General features: G+C 33.5%; 1 pseudogene; it reads left to right on the forward strand.

The window, feature by feature from the left end:
* Nucleotides 1-12,479, forward strand: part of LOC102964987 — a 30,327-nt pseudogene extending 17,848 nt beyond the window's left edge.
* The last annotated feature ends 6,603 nt before the right edge of the window (nucleotides 12,480-19,082 follow it).

The raw sequence follows: 19,082 nt of genomic DNA on the forward strand, positions 1-19,082 counted from the left end.
TCAAAACCATGTTGCTGTCACTACCTCAAATATCTGCTTAGATATATAAATGATTACAGTGTTTTTAGTACAAGAAAAATTAAAACAAAATAAGCCATATATCTGTTCTGATATGTCAAATATAGTCATTTTTTCTCAAAATGCAAAATATTATACAATATATAATTTTTAAAAATATGCTGATATTAAAATATGGTATTTATATCTTCTTGAAGATATTTATGAATTCAAAAGTAGAGGATTAGCTTAAATTTCTATACTACAAAGTATTTGGTACATTCCTGTTAGAGTCAGGATCAAGGCAACATTTGCCCTTACTAGTGTTACTATTCATTATTGTTCTACTATTTATTTATTGCTAATGCAGAACAGCAAGATGAATAAATAAGGTCAATAAGCTAGGAATAAAACAGTTGTTATTTACATATTATATGAAGTATGATCACATAGTAATAAATCCCAACAGAGGCAACTAACCACTAATCTTAAATAATTTAAAAGATCTAAAAAGTGGTAAGTTAACAAGTCAATACAAATAATAAAAAAAGTCAGAAAAACATATAAATAAAAATGAAAACTTTTGTTCACTGTCAGAAAGTCTGAATAAAGCCTTAACATTGTACAGATGTCAATTATTTCCACATTATACTGTTACCCATAAATCAAATTCAACCCAAAACATAATTATATAATTTGTGGAACTTAACACATTAATTCTAAAATTAATATTGCAGATTAAGGGGCTAAGAATAGCCCAGAAAATTTTGAACAAGATCCCATTTTTTGTCATGAAATTAATAATATTTTAATATATCTCTATGAAATATATTTACTTTTTTCTTCAGGATAGCCTCTTTTATACTTTTCATCATTTATTTCTATTTCTGTTATTTATCATAATTTTTACTGATCTAAAGGAGTTCCTCATATATTATTGATAAGACATTTTGTTTATTGTACATAGAAAATACATGTATTCTCTCTCTTCTGATTGTCATTTAACTTCATTTATAATGTCTTTTCTCAGGCAGAAGTTTTAATGTTCCTTCATGGCTTTTGAAGTGATTTTGCATTTTGCCTGGGAAAGAGTTTTGTACTCCATGACTATGCTATATAGTATTTGTTTTGTTTTGTAAATTATTAAAATTTTGACTTAGTACAAGGTCCAATTATGTAACTATGTGACAGGTTTTGGAAAATACTTTAAGTGAATTTTTGAATATTATATAGGCTTGTTGATTAATTCTTCCTATTGATTTTGTTGAAAAAACTCATTACATAATTATTCTTTGTTATTTGATGACCATAACTGTTCAGTATACCAAATTTTAATGACTACAGTATCTTCTTCCTAATATGTCACAACATTATCATAAAATTGCACATTAAGAACTATACATTTATTTAGTCTTAATTAGAATTTATTTTCTTCCCGTTGCTTCTTAAACTGGTTGCCATTCTCTTTCTTTAGTTCATTTTTATGTTGCTAGATAGGATTGTCAATATTTTTCCAGATATCATGATTAAATTGATTAGTTTCCAAGTTTTTTCATATTGAAACATGAGTTTATTATTCATTTGTTTTTATTGAGGTGTAATTGAAATACAGTAAAACACATAAATCAAGTGTACTGTTCAATGAGTTTTACAAATGCATATACCTATGTGACTGACAGACTTATGTACATTTCTATCTCCTCAGAAATATCCCTCAAGCCCCTTCCTCCCCAATCTCCTTTCATAACAAAGTGGCCACTCTACTGGTGATCTTCACCTCAGATTAATTTAATTAGTCTCTAACTTCATATGTACTCTGTTATTTTTTTCCTTTGGACATGTTTTTGAGATTATGTTTTTTTTTTCAATATATGAAATTTATTGTCAAATTGGTTTCCATACAACACCCAGTGCTCATCCCAAAAGGTGCCCTCCTCAATACCCATCACCCACCCTCCCCTGTTTTTGAGATCAGTCATGTTGTTACATTTAGTATTTTGTCTTTATTTACTGCTGAAAAATACCCCCTTTTATTGATATAGCATCATTTGTCAATTCAGTCTCCAACCTGATAAATATTTGAATTTTTAATTTTTTTAAATGTTTATTTATTTTTGAGAGACAGAGAGAGACAGAGAATGAGCAAAAGAGGGGCAGAGAGAGAGGGAAACACAGAATCTGAATCAGGCTCCAGGCTCTGAGTTGTCAGCACAGAGCCTGACGTGAGGCTTGAACCCATGAACCTTGAGATCATGACCTGAGCCAAAGTCAGATATTTAACCGACTGAGCCAGCCAGGCACCCTGATATTTGAATTTTTCTAATGCATTACTTTTTATTGATTGATCCGTTGACTTATTACAGGATAAATTTCCAACCTGCTGTTTTCAATGTTCCTGATAAATAAAGCATAATTTGCCAGATATCTTTTCAGGTAGTAGCTTAATTAGCCTAATATTTATCCCTTTGGGTTAATTCTGCACCTTGTTTTGGTTGTTACAGTTGTTGTTGTTGTTGTTATTGTTGTTGTTGTTGTCTTTACACTTGGAATTTTTTCTGGGCTCTGTTGAGAACGATGTTCAATTTCTTAGAAATCTTTTCAAATTTTAGATTGGACTTTTGGTTTCTTTTTTGGTTCCTCTTTCCCTTCTCCCCTAACATCTTAGTATTTTCTACAAATACTTTAACTTCTCACATTCACTAATGGCCCCATCCCAGTACTCTAATGAGTTTTTCTTAATCTTTTTATCATTTCAAAGGGGTTTTGGATGTGGGGGCAGAGATAAAAGTATTCATTCTGTTTGGTCAACATACTGCCCAGCTTTCCATAGTCCTTGTCACTTTGTATTGCAATTTCTAAATAACTTGTCTTATCTTTCATTATTCAATAAACTCAGTGAGAGTAAAGTCATGTTTGTGTTTTTTAAAAAAAACACTTTATTGTGGTATGATTGTCATACAAAAGCTGTACATATTTAATGTATACAATTTGGTGAGTTTGGTGATAAGCAAATACCTTGAAACCATCACCACAATCTATACCATAAATATCTTTCACCTCCAAAAGTTTCATTCCACTTTATTTATTATAATAAATAATCATTATTTTTGTGTGTATAAGAACTTTTAACATAAAAGTTATGCTACCCTCTTAGCAATTATCTTAATTGCCATGAAATTCCCTGAACTTAGTACCTTCTTGGTGCACACTCAGTGCTCAACAAACACTTGTGTAATGAATAAAGGAGGACATTTATAAAACTTCTTAAAGCACTAATATTGGTTATGAATATGCATTGTAATTACAGCTAATCTTAAATGGTATTATCTTCATTTTGCTGTCAAAATAATTCTAATGGACAGTTATTTACATAAAAAAAGAACTGATAACTTAAGGATAGTTAAGAGATCACTGCAATACATAATATACAGTATAAGTATTTATGAAAGGAAATTAGGAAAATGGCTAAAAACAACCATGTCAGAATAGTAGAAGCTTGGATGATTTCACATTGTTGTTTATATTCTTAATAAATTATAACTTTCCAACAACAATCCCACTCTAATTTCATGCTAAGAATAACATACATGATAGGAGAAAATGTCAATAGTTTTTTTTTTTTTCTCAGTATACCATCTTTTAGCAGAAAATAACATATTTTTGGAGTTTTATGCCTCAAGAGAAAATTTGGGAACACTCCAATGGCATAATCTTTGTACAATTTGTTGACTTAGAACTTTTATGTGGTTATAGTCTCCTTCCTATTTCCACTCCCAGGATAATGTTATAAAGGGTGTATCTGTGACAGTCATGTGGCAAGACCAATTTGTGTGATGTAAAAGCTTAATTTGTTGGTTAAAAAAATGTTCATTTACGGGGCGCCTGGGTGGCTCAGTCGGTTAAGCGTCCGACTTCGGCTCAGGTCATGATCTAGCGGTTCGTGAGTTCAAGCCCCGCGTCGGGCTCTGTGCTGACAGCTCAGAGTCTGGAGCCTGTTTCAGATTCTGTGTCTCCCTCTCTCTCTCTGACCCTCCCCCATTCATGCTCTGTCTCTCTCTGTCTCAAAAATAAATAAACGTTAAAAAAAATTTTTTTTAAATAAAAAAAAATTTTTAAAAATGTTCATTTACTATGTTCCTTTACTCTATTTTTTGTAAGGACTTTGATTGTTCAATAACAATTAAAAATGGCCTCAAATGTGGGATAGAGAAAACCTAGGGAGCAAATCAGCCAGCCAAAAAGTCCAAAGAATGCCTAAGAGAAATACTTGCATGCACTTTTGGTTATGGAAAGACCAGGATACTAATGTACCGTAGTAAACTTATTATAGGAAATATAGGGTAGTGATTATATTTATGTATACTTCGTAGCGTGTAGGGATTTTATATATATATATATATATATATATATATATATATATATATATATAAAATATATATATGTTTATATATATGTTTAACATATATATATATATAATTTTACTTATATACAAACACACACACTGTACTTGAATGGCCCTTGTGGTGTATTTACACAAATAAATATACAAGTAAAATTTTATTATTGTTTGATTTAACAGTAGCAGCCTCAATACATATCTATGCAGTTCACTTTATCTAATTTGTAATAGGAACAGAAATAAGACATTATTATTTTTGTTATTAAACATGCTAAGCCATATTCCCTTAAATAAGTTATAGTAATTGTCTCTATGTTAACAATATAATTGTGTTAATTGTTCATCCAAATTTACAGAACAGACTGCTTTAAAGAATATTAGTGGTATCTAGCTAAATCCCACCCTTGTCTAAGTGTGTGAAACCCTCCAAAACTTTCTGACAAGTGATCTCACCATCGCAAATAAAACAACTGCAAACATTAGTTAGGTAAATGAAGTAATTGTTGTCACATGTAATATTGTTCTGCCTAGTCTTGAACTGAAATCCACTTCGCTTTAAATGCTGTTCATTGACACTTGCCGTATTTCAACTTTTTTGAAGCATGTTCTAATGAATTTCAGGGGGAAAATCACATAACGTCTCCCATAGTGAAAATAATCTTACAATATTCCCTCTATAGCCATGACTATAGTGATTGATTAGTGTATTTTCTTCATATAAATATAAATATGAAATATATATATGTTTTTGGCCTCAGTTGCATACATCTATATGGAAATACTCTGTAAAATATATTGTTTGGACTTCGTTTCACTAAATAAATTCTTGGTGTGTCTGAGAAAACTTGAGAAAAGTTACCACAAAATTATTTATTTGCATGACAAAATTAATTCCCAAAATTAAAATTAAAATGATGTCCAGTATATTCATGCTATTGAGTTTGTGAGATGGTTTGAATTTTGCATATTCTTTATCAGATTAGGCCATTGTCATTTGGTTATTTTTTTATTTAAACACTGCTTTCTCTATTTTAACATTATTACTTTACTTTTTTATGTAAAAATTACTAAATTATGCAAATTATTAATTCAAGAAATACCTTTAATCTTTATGTAATTTGATCTAAATAGCAAAGGTGTTTAGGATAAATTTTAGGCTTTCTAAATGTAGATATTTCTCACACGTATTGAAAAAAAATATGTTCATGCTTTTTTGTTACTAAAAGTAAAAGAAAAATCATTTGCCATTTTCTCTGCTTCAGGAACTATTCTAAGACGTGACTTACATTAATCCATTTAATCCTCTCAAGAAATGTATGAGATAGGCATTATTATTTTCACATTTTATAGATTTGAAACGGAGACAGGGAGGCTAAATGACTTGTCTAAGTTGACATAACTAGTCTAGATTGGACTGTAGCAGTCTGCTTCAGTGTCTAAGCTATTAGTCCCCACCACACTAAAGGTTTTTACATTGATTCCTATGAAAAACAAACCAGCCGGACATAACCATTGTATGATCTCTTCCCTTCCTTCCTTGTAATTGTTTTAAATTTGAAGGTAACATTCAGTTAACAAATTAATTTGATATTTTGTAATAAATAGACAGTTCTAAATTAATAATTCTGGAAAATAGAAAGCCCCTCTAGATAAATGTAGCCTGTGTATCATGAACCACTTATTTACTGGTTTTTTTTCTCCAATAGAGTTTGTTGCATATAATATAACTGAAAAATAGATACCTTTCATTATCATAGCACTCTGCCTGACGGTTTTGGAGAGGATAATGTATTTCTGACAGGGGAAACTCACAGGAGAAGTAAAACCACATTCTACTCTGAGTACCAAGTATGAAAGTTAAACACTTATAAACTACAGAGGATCTGTATGTATAGATCAACATCAAGATGAGTATTCTAACAATTATATACTCAAATCTGATTGAAGATTTTAGGAAATAGAGATAAAATCATTGACACTATCAATAATCTTATTAATATTTTTTGTCTAGATTCTGCTAGGTTTCTAATGGAATATACATGGTTTTTTAGAATAGATGTAACCATTTGAACTTAAGAGTTAATATAGTTAAATATTTTCTTGTTAGTATTCTGAAGCTCTTTTACAAAGAAGAATCAATGCTTATAGGTCTTTATATTAACCAATTGCGCAAATTATTAGAACTACTTCAAATGATTTTCATAGTAGACAACAAAAACATTTTTAATGTACTTCATGTTGTTTTGATAATGTTTTTAGTATTTTAAAATTTTATTTATCATTGTATTTACTTTAATTATTACTTCTTTCTGTGTCTTGAGAAATTTTCCCTATGCATATGGTTGAGAAGATAATCCCCATATGTTTTCTTCTAGGATATTTGTATTTTTAGTTGTTATGTTTGATCTATTTTAAAATTAATTTTATTGTCATGTGAGATAGGGGTTGAGATTCATTTATTTAAACATGGTTATCTAGTTCTAACACCCATCATTGAAAAACTTTTCTTCCTCTATTGAATAATTTGATGCATATATGGGAAATCAATTAATTATAAAAGTGTGGGTCTATTTTTTTACACTATTTTGTTGCATTGTTCCATTTAAATATTTTTATATTTAAATACCATACTGTTTTGATAATTGTTGCCTCTTATTATGTATTGAGTTGGTCTTCTAACCATGGTTTTTCTATTTCAAGACTCTTTCATGACTCTTGATTTTTCACATTTTCATGTATACTTTAAAAGCACCCAAACATTTCCGTTAAAAATGCCCTCAGAGATTTAGTTTGGAATTGCTAAAATTAAACCTGTACATCAATTTACAGAGAATTGAGTTTTTAACAATACTCCATTGTCTAATCCATGGACATTGTATATCTCAGCAATGTTTTATAATTTCCAATGCAGAGATATTTCACATATTTTGTTAAATTAATGTCCATTTTCTTTTTGTCACTAATGTAAATAAATTGCTTTTGGTATGCATAAATACAACTGCTGTTAATATATTGAAATGCATGTAGTTTTGTTTACTGAGCTTTTATCTGTGACCTTGATAAATTCACTTATTAGTTTTAGTAGTCTAATTGTATATTCTTTAGGATTTTCTATATGAGCCATCTTCCCTTTTGTGAATAAAACCTGTTTTCTTTCTTTCTTCTCAATCTATGTCTTTTGTTCCTTCTTCATGCCTTATGGCATGAACAGGAGTTGCAGGTACAATGCTGAATAGAAGTGGGAAGAGTGGACAGCCTTATTTGGCTTTTGACCTTAGAGGGAGAGGGTCTAATACTTCATGATTTATGTTTGATGTTAAATGTAGGTGTTTGTGTGTGCCCTTTATTGGATTTAGGAATTTTTTTACATTTCTAGCTTGCTGTTAGTTTTTATCAAAGCATGGGTATTAAAAAGTTGTCAAATGCTTTTTCCCACATCTATTGAGATTTTATTTTTTCTCTTTGGCATAGATATTAACTTCCATAGTTTTAATTTCAAATATTTTAATGTTAATATTAACATAAATCAATGTTTGGTTTATGTTAAAACAATTTTATACTCACAGGATAAACTCTGCTTGATTATACTATATTATCCTTTTTATATATTGTCAAAATTTTTTTGCTAAAATTTGTTCAGGATTTTATCTGTATTCACAGGATGAACCCCCAGTTAGTCTTGGTGTATTATTATCCTTCTTTCTTTATTTTTTTAATGTTTTAAATGTTTTATGCATTTTTGAAAGAGAGAGAGAGAAAAAGAGAGAGAGAGATCAGGAGTGAGGGAGGGACAGAGAGAGAGAGGGAGACACAGAATCCAAAGCAGGCTCAAGGCTTTGAGCTGTTAGCACAGAGCTCAATGTGGGGCTTGAACTCACAGGCTGTGAGATCATGACCTGAGCTGAAGTTGGATGCTTAACTGACTGAGCAACACAGGAGCCCCAATTTCTTGATGAATGTGATTTGATAATGTTTTAGTAAAAGATTTCTGCATTATATTATGGAGGATTTTGCTATGTAATTTTTTTCTTATAAAATCTTTATTGAATTGTGTTATCATAGTTGCTTTGGCCTCAATAAACAAGTAGAACAAGTAGAAACAAGTAAACAAGTAAACAAGTAGACAAGTAAACAAGTAGAAAAATTTGCTCTCTGCTTATACTTTCTAAGAATAGTGTGTAAACTTTTTCTTTTTTTTTTTTTTTTTTGATGTGTGTTAGAATTTATAATTAAAACTATCTATCCCTGGAGTTTTCCTTGAGAGACCATTTTCTTGTAGCTGCTTTTAAATCACATTCATTTTTTTTTTCAATGTAAGGCTATTTTGATTTGGGAGTGTGTGTTAATATTTGTAAATTTCTTTCAGTGACTGTGTCAATATAGTTTAAGTTGTCAAATTTATTGATTTAAGGTTATTTATAAATTTTTCTTTGCCTATATTTAAAATCTGAAGGATCTATATTACTATTTCATTCTTCTTATAAGCAATTTTTGTTTCTTCTCTCTTTTTTATATTAACTTGCTAGAGTTGTATAATTTTTCATGACTTGTTTATAGAACCAACCTCTTAAAAAATACCTACCATTTGTCTGCCTTCATTTCTTGATTTCCAATGCTAGTGTAAATTTGTTTTCATGTACTTGCTTTATACATTTATATGTTTATATATTATCTTTATCATTTAGTAGAAAGTTTGCAATTATTCCTGCAATTCTTTGAACAATGAATGGGTTCTTTTTTGAACAATGGATTAGTTATAAATGTGTTGTTTAGCTATAACATTTGTGGCTTTTCTGGATATTTTACTAAGAATTAATTTTATTTTAATTCTGTTGTTGAAAATTATCATGAATTGCTTTATTGGCCAACAGGTAGTACATCTTTAGGAAAAGTCCATGTGAACTAGAAACAGAGAGTGAGCAGGGGAGGAGGAGGAGGAGGAGGAGGAGAGAGAGAGAGAATGAATCCCAAGCAGGATCCATGCTGTCAGTGCAGAGCCCCCACATGTGCTCAAGCTCACTAACCATGAGATCATGACCTGAACTGAAACCAAGAGTTGGATGCTTAGCCAACTGAGCCACCCAGGTGTCCTATACACTTTTTTCAATCAATGAGAGAAACATGTTAGAATCTCAAACTATGACTGTGTATTTTTCTATTTCTCATTCTACTTTATTTATACAAATATTTGTATTTATTATGAAGCTCTGTTATTAACCACATACACACATATTGTGATTATTATGTACCCAACAAATTGACTTTTTATTATGAAATTTCTCTATCTACGGTAATATTTCATCATTGAAAGCCTATTTTGTTTGATACTGACATAGGCACCTCAAGTTTTATATTTCATTTCTTGGTACGGTATATTTGTTTCCTCCTTTGACTGTCAATGTTTCTAGGTCTCTATATTTAATATGTGTCTATATTTAATGTGAATCTTGCTTTTTTATTCAATATGACAATTTTGTCTTTTAATTCTCTATTTTATGTAAAAGTTGACATAACTGGATTTAGGCCTACATTTTTTTCTTTTTCATTTTTCTTGATAAACTTATTTTTGCATTTGGGTTTGTTCCAGATTTTAATTCATCATACAAACTATGCTAGCATTAACACTTCAATTATTTTCTCATCTCAATAACATATGCCTGCAAGTGTCAAACCCACTCCTCCTTCCCCTTTTACCCAGACCAGGCAATTATTCCCAGACTTAAAAGTGACTGCAAGCTTTGATCACCTAACATGGCTCATCCATCTCTGGAACTTAATTTACTAACCATATGAAAATGTGTTAAGGAAACCTAACTCAAAATTTCAGTCAGGCTGTCAAGCATATACTACTCTATGTAGCTTGCACAGTCCAGCAGGAAGAAGGAAGATTTACTCTTAGGGCAACAGCAAGCTGTAGATACCCTGCAATAGCCAGCTATCCTGGCCTGCAGCCAATGAGATACCACCACCATTTCTCACTCTCATTTTCCTCCAATGAACTTTTCTTTGAAACAACCCTCCTCCTCCCCAACTTCCTCTTTTCCTCTATAAAAGGATGCTCTCCCTTGTTCTCTGGACTTGCCTATGGTTCATCATAGTTTGCTTGTCCTGAATTGCAATTCTTCTGCTATTCCCTAATAAACCTGATTTTCTGGCTGAATTGCTTACCTTTTTCTTTAAAAAAAAAAATGGCAGCCAACTATAGCATCTACTACTCTTCATAACTTTATTATTTTTTTAATCTTTATTTATTTTTTAGAGATTGAGAGGGAGCAGGGTAAGGGCAGGAGAGAGGGAGACAGAGGATCTGAAGCTGACTCTGTGCTGACAGTGTAGAGCCCAATGTGGGGCTCGAACTCATGAACTGTGAGATCGTAACCACAGAATAAGTCAGACACTTTACTGAGTGACTCAGGCGCCCCTTCAATGACTTTAAACAAATGCATTATTTTCCATGTATCTTGTACTTTCTTATTGCTGCCAGAGTTATGGTCATTTGTGACTTTCTACACGGTAATCAAATATGAGTATTTGATATGAGATATCTCCTCCAGCAATTTTTAAAGGAAAGTTATTGATTTGTATAGACAAATAAAATAAAGCAGGATTTACAACCACACAGTCCTGGGTTTGTCTCTTAGTTTCTTCACTTTCTACCTGTGACATGGAGAAGTTACTTAATTTTTGGAGCCTCAATTAGCACATCTGTAAATCCCATTTCTTACAACCAATCATATATTATTCTGAAGATTAAATGAGATCTTATGTGTAAATTAATTTACAGCTACTCAGACAGTTCCTATACTGTGGTAGAACCTCAAAAAATATTGAACTTCTGTGCATACATAAATTCGGGTAATTTCTGTATAAGTTTATTTCATTAAATAAATACAAAAATATTAGCTTGTTTAAAATTTAAAGTTATTCAAAGTCCCATGTCACTCTGTGCCCCACACCCACAACTATGGTGGGGGCATGAGCTGTGGAAGGGCCCTGTGCAGCCCTCCTGTCCAGCTCCACAGAATCTTTCCAGCATCTGCCCCTACACCTATGCCCATGTGTCCTCTGGCAACTTGTTGGTAGGCAGTGGCTGGGTGCAAGAAGCAATTCACAGAGCCACTGAAAAAGTGAGAAATTTGGAGGAGCAGAAGGAACCAAGCTAGATGATGATTTCAAAGAGATAGAGAGGAAAGTGGATCAGGGCTATGATGGAAATAATGATGGAAATGATTGAATACCTTCAAGCCATCCCAGCTTCCAGAGATAAACTTATTGTGATCAACACCATGTCAAAATTCTGCATCCAGGGGAAAGCCAGGATATTCCCAGGCAGAAGTGCTGCTGGCAGAGGCCATGATCAATCTGGAAGAGGGCTTAGAGATGATTGCAACATTGGCCTAGCGATTGATGAGGCGGGAGGTCATTCAAGAACTTTTGGAGGTTTAAGACTTTTTGTGCATGGAAGTCAGGTGGAACTTGACCTCCTTCGGAACCTTCATGACAGTGATCTAAGGAAAATTAAGCATGATGTACAGAGGTTGGAGGGTCAAAGCTTGGACTTTGAGTGTAAGAAGAAATGACAAGGCAAGATTCCAAATCAAGAGCTCCACAAGAGTCTGGAGAAATTTGATTAGTCTCAAGATGTTGATGAGGTAAACATGTTCAACAGGTGAGCCAGCTTTCTGCACTTGTGCAAACCCATCTGGAGTACCATAACCAGACAGTCCGGATCCTGCTGGAAGTCACCCTCAGACTGGAAGAAAAAATAACACAAGCTTCATCTTAGCCTACAGGAGAATATCAGCCTAAACTACAAATGAGCCAGGAGCTTCCAGCTGGAGACAACAGCCCAATGGAAGCTTCTCCCTCATACACACTCATAAGTGCCACAGTGGATCAGCCCTGCGGCTGATTTGTGTACAACTTTGAACCTGAAAATGAAGGGGAAATGGGTTTTAAAGAGGATGCTATCATCAAACTCACTAGCCAAATTGATGAGCACTGGTATAGGGGAATGCTTCATGGCCATTCAGGCTTCTGCCCCATCAACTACATGGAGACTCTGGTTGCCTTGCCCCATTAAGATGTTAAGTGAACAGGCCCACCTCCTCTTGATCCAGATATTTAAGTTTAACTACTACTTTGGTAATGTTGCTCACAATACATTCCAAGTGCAGGTTGAAGTGGTCCAAGTCATCAAGTTCCACTGAGTTTCTTTGGTTGACTTGTACAATCCCACAAGAGTGATGGTGATGAGCGGTATCTTCTTAGCGTGTAAGGATGGCATGTGCTATTTCTACTTTCTCTCCAGCTGCTTTTTGCAGGGGGAGGGGTGCATTTCATGTACTCCCCTCCATCTCCATCCTCTCTCCACAAGCAAAACCAGCTCCCTGACCTCCACAGCTTCTCTCTCCCCCAGTTCACCTCTCCGCATCAAGCACCTGCTGAGTTCTGTGGTTCAGATTGTGCAGATTGTTGTGTTAATCCTCAAATCAGTTTTCTAGGTGTGCAAGATGGTTAAGTGTTGATCTGGCTGTATTTCATGGACACAAGATGCAAAAAAACTTTCATACTGTTCCGCCATCTTGGCTCCTCCCCAGTATGTATGTGTTTTTAAGTAGCATGTGTGACTGGGTTAAGAAGCCTTTCTTCCAGCTAATGTGCTGGTGATACCTTTTGCCAGACAAACTCTGGCAACTCCACACTCTGCATGCAGGGATAGCAATATACTTGGAAGGAAGGTACATTAATTGATTTTTCCTAAAACTGTGATTTTAGAACACACAAACACATTTTCATAACTTTATGTGTTTATGTGTAGTAACTTCAGAATGCAAGGCATGATACTCTCTGCTACTCTTTCTCCACCACCTAGAAACAACCCGTTATGCAGTCATTACAGACAAGTGAAGCCAGAGATTTCCCTCATTCAGATTAAAATTCTCTTTTTCTTAGTTCTTGTACTTCTACTGTTTCTTTCTGGATCCATTTTATTTTGATCATCCTTAATCTTATTAATAATGTTTTGATTCTTCTCTATTTACACCTATAACCCTTCAGAGGTTAGTCCTTAAAGCACAGATGTTATGTCTTGTTACAAACTTCAGCAATCATATTTCTAATGAAATAGCAATTTTAATTTTTTGATTTGTAAGCTTAGGTATTTCACAAATCTTTGAAAGAACAATTTCAAGAGATTTATTTCAAACTCAGCAAGTACTTGTTGACCTGTTTTCTGGGGAGGGCAGTCGTTTTACATATAATATTTCATTTAGCCTTAATGATACTCTATGACAAAGGAGTTGATAATCATATTTCTTACATTAGATGTGAACCTACTTCCCTAAAATTTTAACTCCATCTGAAAATCTGTGAGTACTCACTACTGTGCTGTTCTATATTTATGTGGCTTTATGATTAAAAAGGGGATTTCTTAAGTTAGACATTTACATGCAAATAGGTACTGTATTACTAGAATGCCTCTCTCTAAATATTTTGCTAAATAGTTCTTTTTTTGTTGTTGTTAAATTATTGTACTGCAAATGCATTGTCTAGCCTGGGGTTATTTTAATTCTTAATACCAGCGCTATACTGACACACTAAGTATTATAAATTCCTAGTGTCTCCTTCTGTTATTGCTTTGCTAGGTTTTGTTTAATTATGATATGCCCACCACTGTGGAAATGTTCTTCTCTTGCATGTACGCACACACATTAGTACACATGAAAGGACATGCGTGCATGCAGGCAAACACACACACGCATACAAACCTCTTGTTTTTTTGATCAAAAGATTTGGATATAATGAACTGCATTAGGAAAAACCCAGTCTACTCTGGATAAAACTTGGCAAGTATTTGACAGTATATATAATTGAGTTCAAATTGTTTTTGGTTTATAAAAGTAAACCCTGGTTCAGAGACAGGTTGATAAATACTACAGTAAAATTTAAGTCAACACTTAGTTTAAAATGGAGCACACTCTATAAAGTTGGAGCTTATAAACAACAGAACGATTATAAACAATATTCCAGACTTCTGGCCAACTAAAATTTCACTGACATCTTGTAGGTGGAAAAAAAGTAAATAATCTCTACAAATCTTACAGACTTCAAACCAGATAAACAGCATCATTTATTAAAATGTTGGGAAGTTGATAATGATGATGATGATGATAAGCAAAATGGATAATAGTGTCTGGGATTTTGGAGGCCTTCCACCTACACTTTCTGCATGTATAAAGAGAAAAGCAAGCATCTGGCATACCAGATGGTTTATATTTGTGATGCCCAAGGAAAAAAGACTATGGAAGACAGAAAGACATGTTCCTACTGATACTAATAGTTTAGTATTCAAATTATGCTACAAGCATTTTGTCTCTATAGGAGATTAATGTTACTATGCATCAAAAAGAAATTTTAAAAATGAACTCTTAAGGCAAGAAGCAGACTGAATTTAAATGTATTTTCTTTGTGGAAAACTGAATCACCTAATTATATGAGGAATTTAACTAATTCTAACAGTATTATTTTTCCCAGCTTCTGGCCACCCATAGCTCATGGAGGAAAGGCCCCTCTAAGTCTTCACTCTGTGTTTCTTCCTGAATCAAAACATGACAGGCTGACCATCCCTTATTTCCTGACTTATTTTAATGTTTGTCTACGGAAGGATTGTCTCACAAAATATATAGGGTCCTACGTTCTACTGTAGGTTTTCGGTTCAGGGCATTTATTATTGCAAGTCATGTATTTTAGCACCACTTGCAGAAGTTGGGCTTCCCTAAGGATTTTCTCAAACAATGGGATAATTGATACCAACCACTTATGCCATTCAAGAACGCAAGTGATCAAGCACAAAAGGGATTTTAGATGACAAGAACTCAACATATGATGAGAAGAAACTGAAAAGAAAACTGACTGAATTTGGTGAATCCAAAACTAGATTTAATGTGGTATTTAAGCCCAAATAACTCAAATTTTGGAGTAAACATAAATATTACATTGTTGTGTGATTATTTGGTTGAGGTATTATGGCTAGATCTTCATGAGTGATGGTGAGTTCTCCTCCTGAAAAAAAAATCAGTGTCACTACTCAACCATTTACAAAAGTAAGTGCTCAAGACTAAGGCAAAAAAAATAAGGGACAAAATGGTAGATTTAGTGTCAGGGGCAGTTTGAGCAAACTCTATCTCATGGAAAAGTTTTGGGTAATTTCAAATTAGGGGACTAAAATTTCCTTAGTTAAATGGAGTCAAGTCATGATTGAGGTAATGGGCTGGTCTGTAAAGAGCCCCTGAAGAAATAGTAATTCTGTATTACTTACTGCATTGTCTTTTCCATTTATTCCTTCAAATCATGAAAATACTTTTAACCCAGTGTGTGCTGTGTTGTGGGGAACTAAGAAGTGTCTGTTCTCCATTTGGGACTAAGTGAAATTTTACTCATTCGTCTTCATCATCTTCTACCCTAATGCATTTCCCGTGATTTGTTGATGAGAGTCTTTTTCTCAAATATTTTTGTCAGAGGAGTCGCTTAGATCAGATATTCTCTGCCTTTGTGATGATCTCATTATATTCCATCCACCCTGATAGAGGAATATCTAGGCTAGATATGGAATTCTAGGGTTGCAGTCATTTCTTTCTCAGTAGTGTATAGATTCTCCTCTATTTTCACCTAATTTTCAGATTCAAGATGAGAAATGCAATCATATATTTTTTCCCTATTGTACAAAAAGTTTTCTTCTTCTATAAGGCTTATAAGATTTTTTTCCCCTTAGGAATAAGAGTTTTAACCAGACTGTGCCTAAATAAATATTCATTCTTAAAAATACAGCTTATGACTATATAATCTCCTTAATTCCTCAATCATAGGTCTGCCCTCTACTCAGGAATATTTCTTCCCAGTATTTCCTAATTTTCTTCCTCACTTTTTATCTGCCTTTTTTTCTTTTTGAAAACTTAGTTTTCACAAATGAGAGCCCTTGGTTTATTGGCTGCGTTTGTATCCCTTTTCTCATAATTCCCCCTTTTTTCCTCTGTTTTTGAGATCATTTTAAAATTTTCTATTTCATATAATTAATTCCAGTTACAACAGTGTATATGTTTCTTTTTTGGTTAAATTATTGATTTTTATTTGTCTTTGGTTTGAACATATGTTCTTGACTTTCAGGACATACTTTTTCCTGCATATAAATCTTCATAAATGATATGTATATGTATTTATCTTTTTCTTCCAACAATTTTGTTTCACTGGTCTACATTTCAAAATTCATTGGATGTCTTTAACTGTTATTTATCTCTTTTAGCTTGGTGGAGTTCACACATCTTGATTGGACACTCTTAAGATTGAGATTATGATAGGTAGTAAGAGGAGAAAATGTTTTCTGCTCTTATGGTGGGTCTGTGGCGTAAAAAAATTGAAAAAAAAATTAAAATTAAAAGAAAAGGGCTATTGGGGTCCTATAAAGGCTTCTCTTGTGTAGCAGGAGAAAAGTCAACCAAAACTATTAATTCAAGCTTTATTTAAAATGCTATAATATGGAGGACACCTTGGTGGCTCAGTCGGTTAAGCGTCTAACTTCAGTTCAGGTCATGATCTCACGGCTCCTTGTTGTGCCTTGCATCAGGCTTTGTGCTGACAGCTCAGAGCCTGGAGCCTGATTCAGATTCTGTGTCTCCCTCTCTCTCTTTACCCCTCTCCCACTCATGCTCTGCCTCAAGAATAAATAAACATTAAATATTAGACAATAAACATTTAATAATTAAAAAATAAAAAATTAAAAATTAAAATTAAAAAATTAAAAATAAATCCTGTAATATGGAAAAGGTCAAGATGAGTGTTCTATAGGAAACCAATTGCCTAAAGTATTAATGGGATATATTGGAGAAAGTCAAAGTCTTGTTCTGAGAATTTTACAGCATTCAATTTATTGCAGGTGTGGGAAAAGTAAGATTGTGTTAATTGTGGTAAAGATGCATAAACAGTAAGACTGGGAACACAAATTTGCCAAGACTACATTAGGATTTAGTAAGAGGGGAGGGAAGACAGAATTCAGGCTAAGGTCTTTTGTGGACCAGTAAAAATGTTTCATTTCTTGAGCATTTTTTCACGCTTGGGCACAGTTAAAGCATTAAAACAGAGTGGTAACTCATTGTGGTTTTGATTTGTATTTCCCTGATGATGAGTGATGTTGAACATTTTTTCATGTGTCAGTTGGCCATCTGGATGTCTTCTTTGGAGAAGTATCTTTTCATATCTTTTGCCCATTTCTTCACTGGATTATTTGTTTTTTGGGTGTTGAGTTTGATAAGTTCTTTATACATTTTGGATACTAACCCTTTATCTGATATGTTGTTTCCAAATATCTTCTCCCATTCTGTCGGTTGCCTTTTAGTTTGCTGATAGTTTCCTTTGCTGTGCACAAGCTTTTTATTTTGATGAGGTCCCAGTAGTTCATTTTTGCTTTTGTTTCCCTTGTCTTTGGAGACGTGTTGAGTAAGAAGTTGCTGCGGGCAGATCAGAGAGGTTTTTGTGTGCTTTCTCCTCAAGGATTTTGATGGCTTCCTGTCTTACATTGAGGCCTTTCATCCATTTTGAGTTTATTTTTGTGTATGGTGTAAGAAAGTGGTCCAGGGTCATTCTTCTGCATGTCGCTGTCCAGTTTTCCCAGCACCACTTGCTGAGGAGACTGTCTTTATTCCATTGGATATTCTCTCTTGCTTTGTCAAAGATTCCTTGGCCATATGTTTGTGGGTCCATTTCTGGGTTCTCTATTCTGTTACATTGATTTGAGTTGTCTGTTTTTGTGCCAATACCATACTGTCTTGATGATTACAGCTTTGTAGTATAGATTGAAGTCTGGGATTGTGATGCCTCCTGCTTTGGTTTTCTTTTTCAAGATTGCTTTGGCTATTTGGGGTCTTTTCTGGTTCCATAAAAATTTTAGGATTATTTTTTCTAGCTCTGTGAAGAATGCTGGTGTTATTTTGATAGGGATTGCATTGAATATGTAGACTGCTTTGGGTGGTATCGACATTTTATTTTATTTTATTTTTAATTTTTTAAATCTTTATTTATTTTTGAAAGAGAGACAGCGTGTGAGCAGGGGAGGAGCAGAGAGAGAGGGAGACACAGAATCTGAAGCAGGCTCCAGGCTCTAAGCTGTCAGCACAGAGCCTGACGTGGGGCTCGAACTCATGAACTGTGAGATCATGACCCGAACCGAAGTCGGACATTCAACTTACTGAGTCACCCAGGCGCCAAGCATATTAACAATATTTGTTCTTCCTATCCAGGAGCATGGAATCTTTATTCCATTTTTTTTTGTGTGTGTGTCTTCAATTTCTTTCATAAGCTTTCTGTAGTTTTCAGTGTATAGATTTTTCACCTCTTTGGTTCGATTTATTCCTGGGTATTTTATGGTTTTTGGTGCAACTGTAAATGGGATCAATTCCTTGATTTCTCTCTTTGCTGCTTTATTGTTGGTGTATAGGAATGCAACAGATTTCTGTATGTTGATTTTATATCCTGAAAATTTGCTGAATTCATGAATCAGTTCTAGTAGTTATTTGGTGTAATCTTTTGGGTTTTCCATATAGAGTATCATGTCATCTGCGAAGAATGAAAGTTTGACCTCCTCTTGGCCAATTTGGATATCTTTTATTTCTTTGTGTTGTCTGATGCCAGAGGC

The sequence above is a fragment of the Panthera tigris genome, chromosome B2 (genome assembly GCF_018350195.1).
Source record: "Panthera tigris isolate Pti1 chromosome B2, P.tigris_Pti1_mat1.1, whole genome shotgun sequence".
NCBI lineage: Eukaryota > Metazoa > Chordata > Mammalia > Carnivora > Felidae > Panthera > Panthera tigris.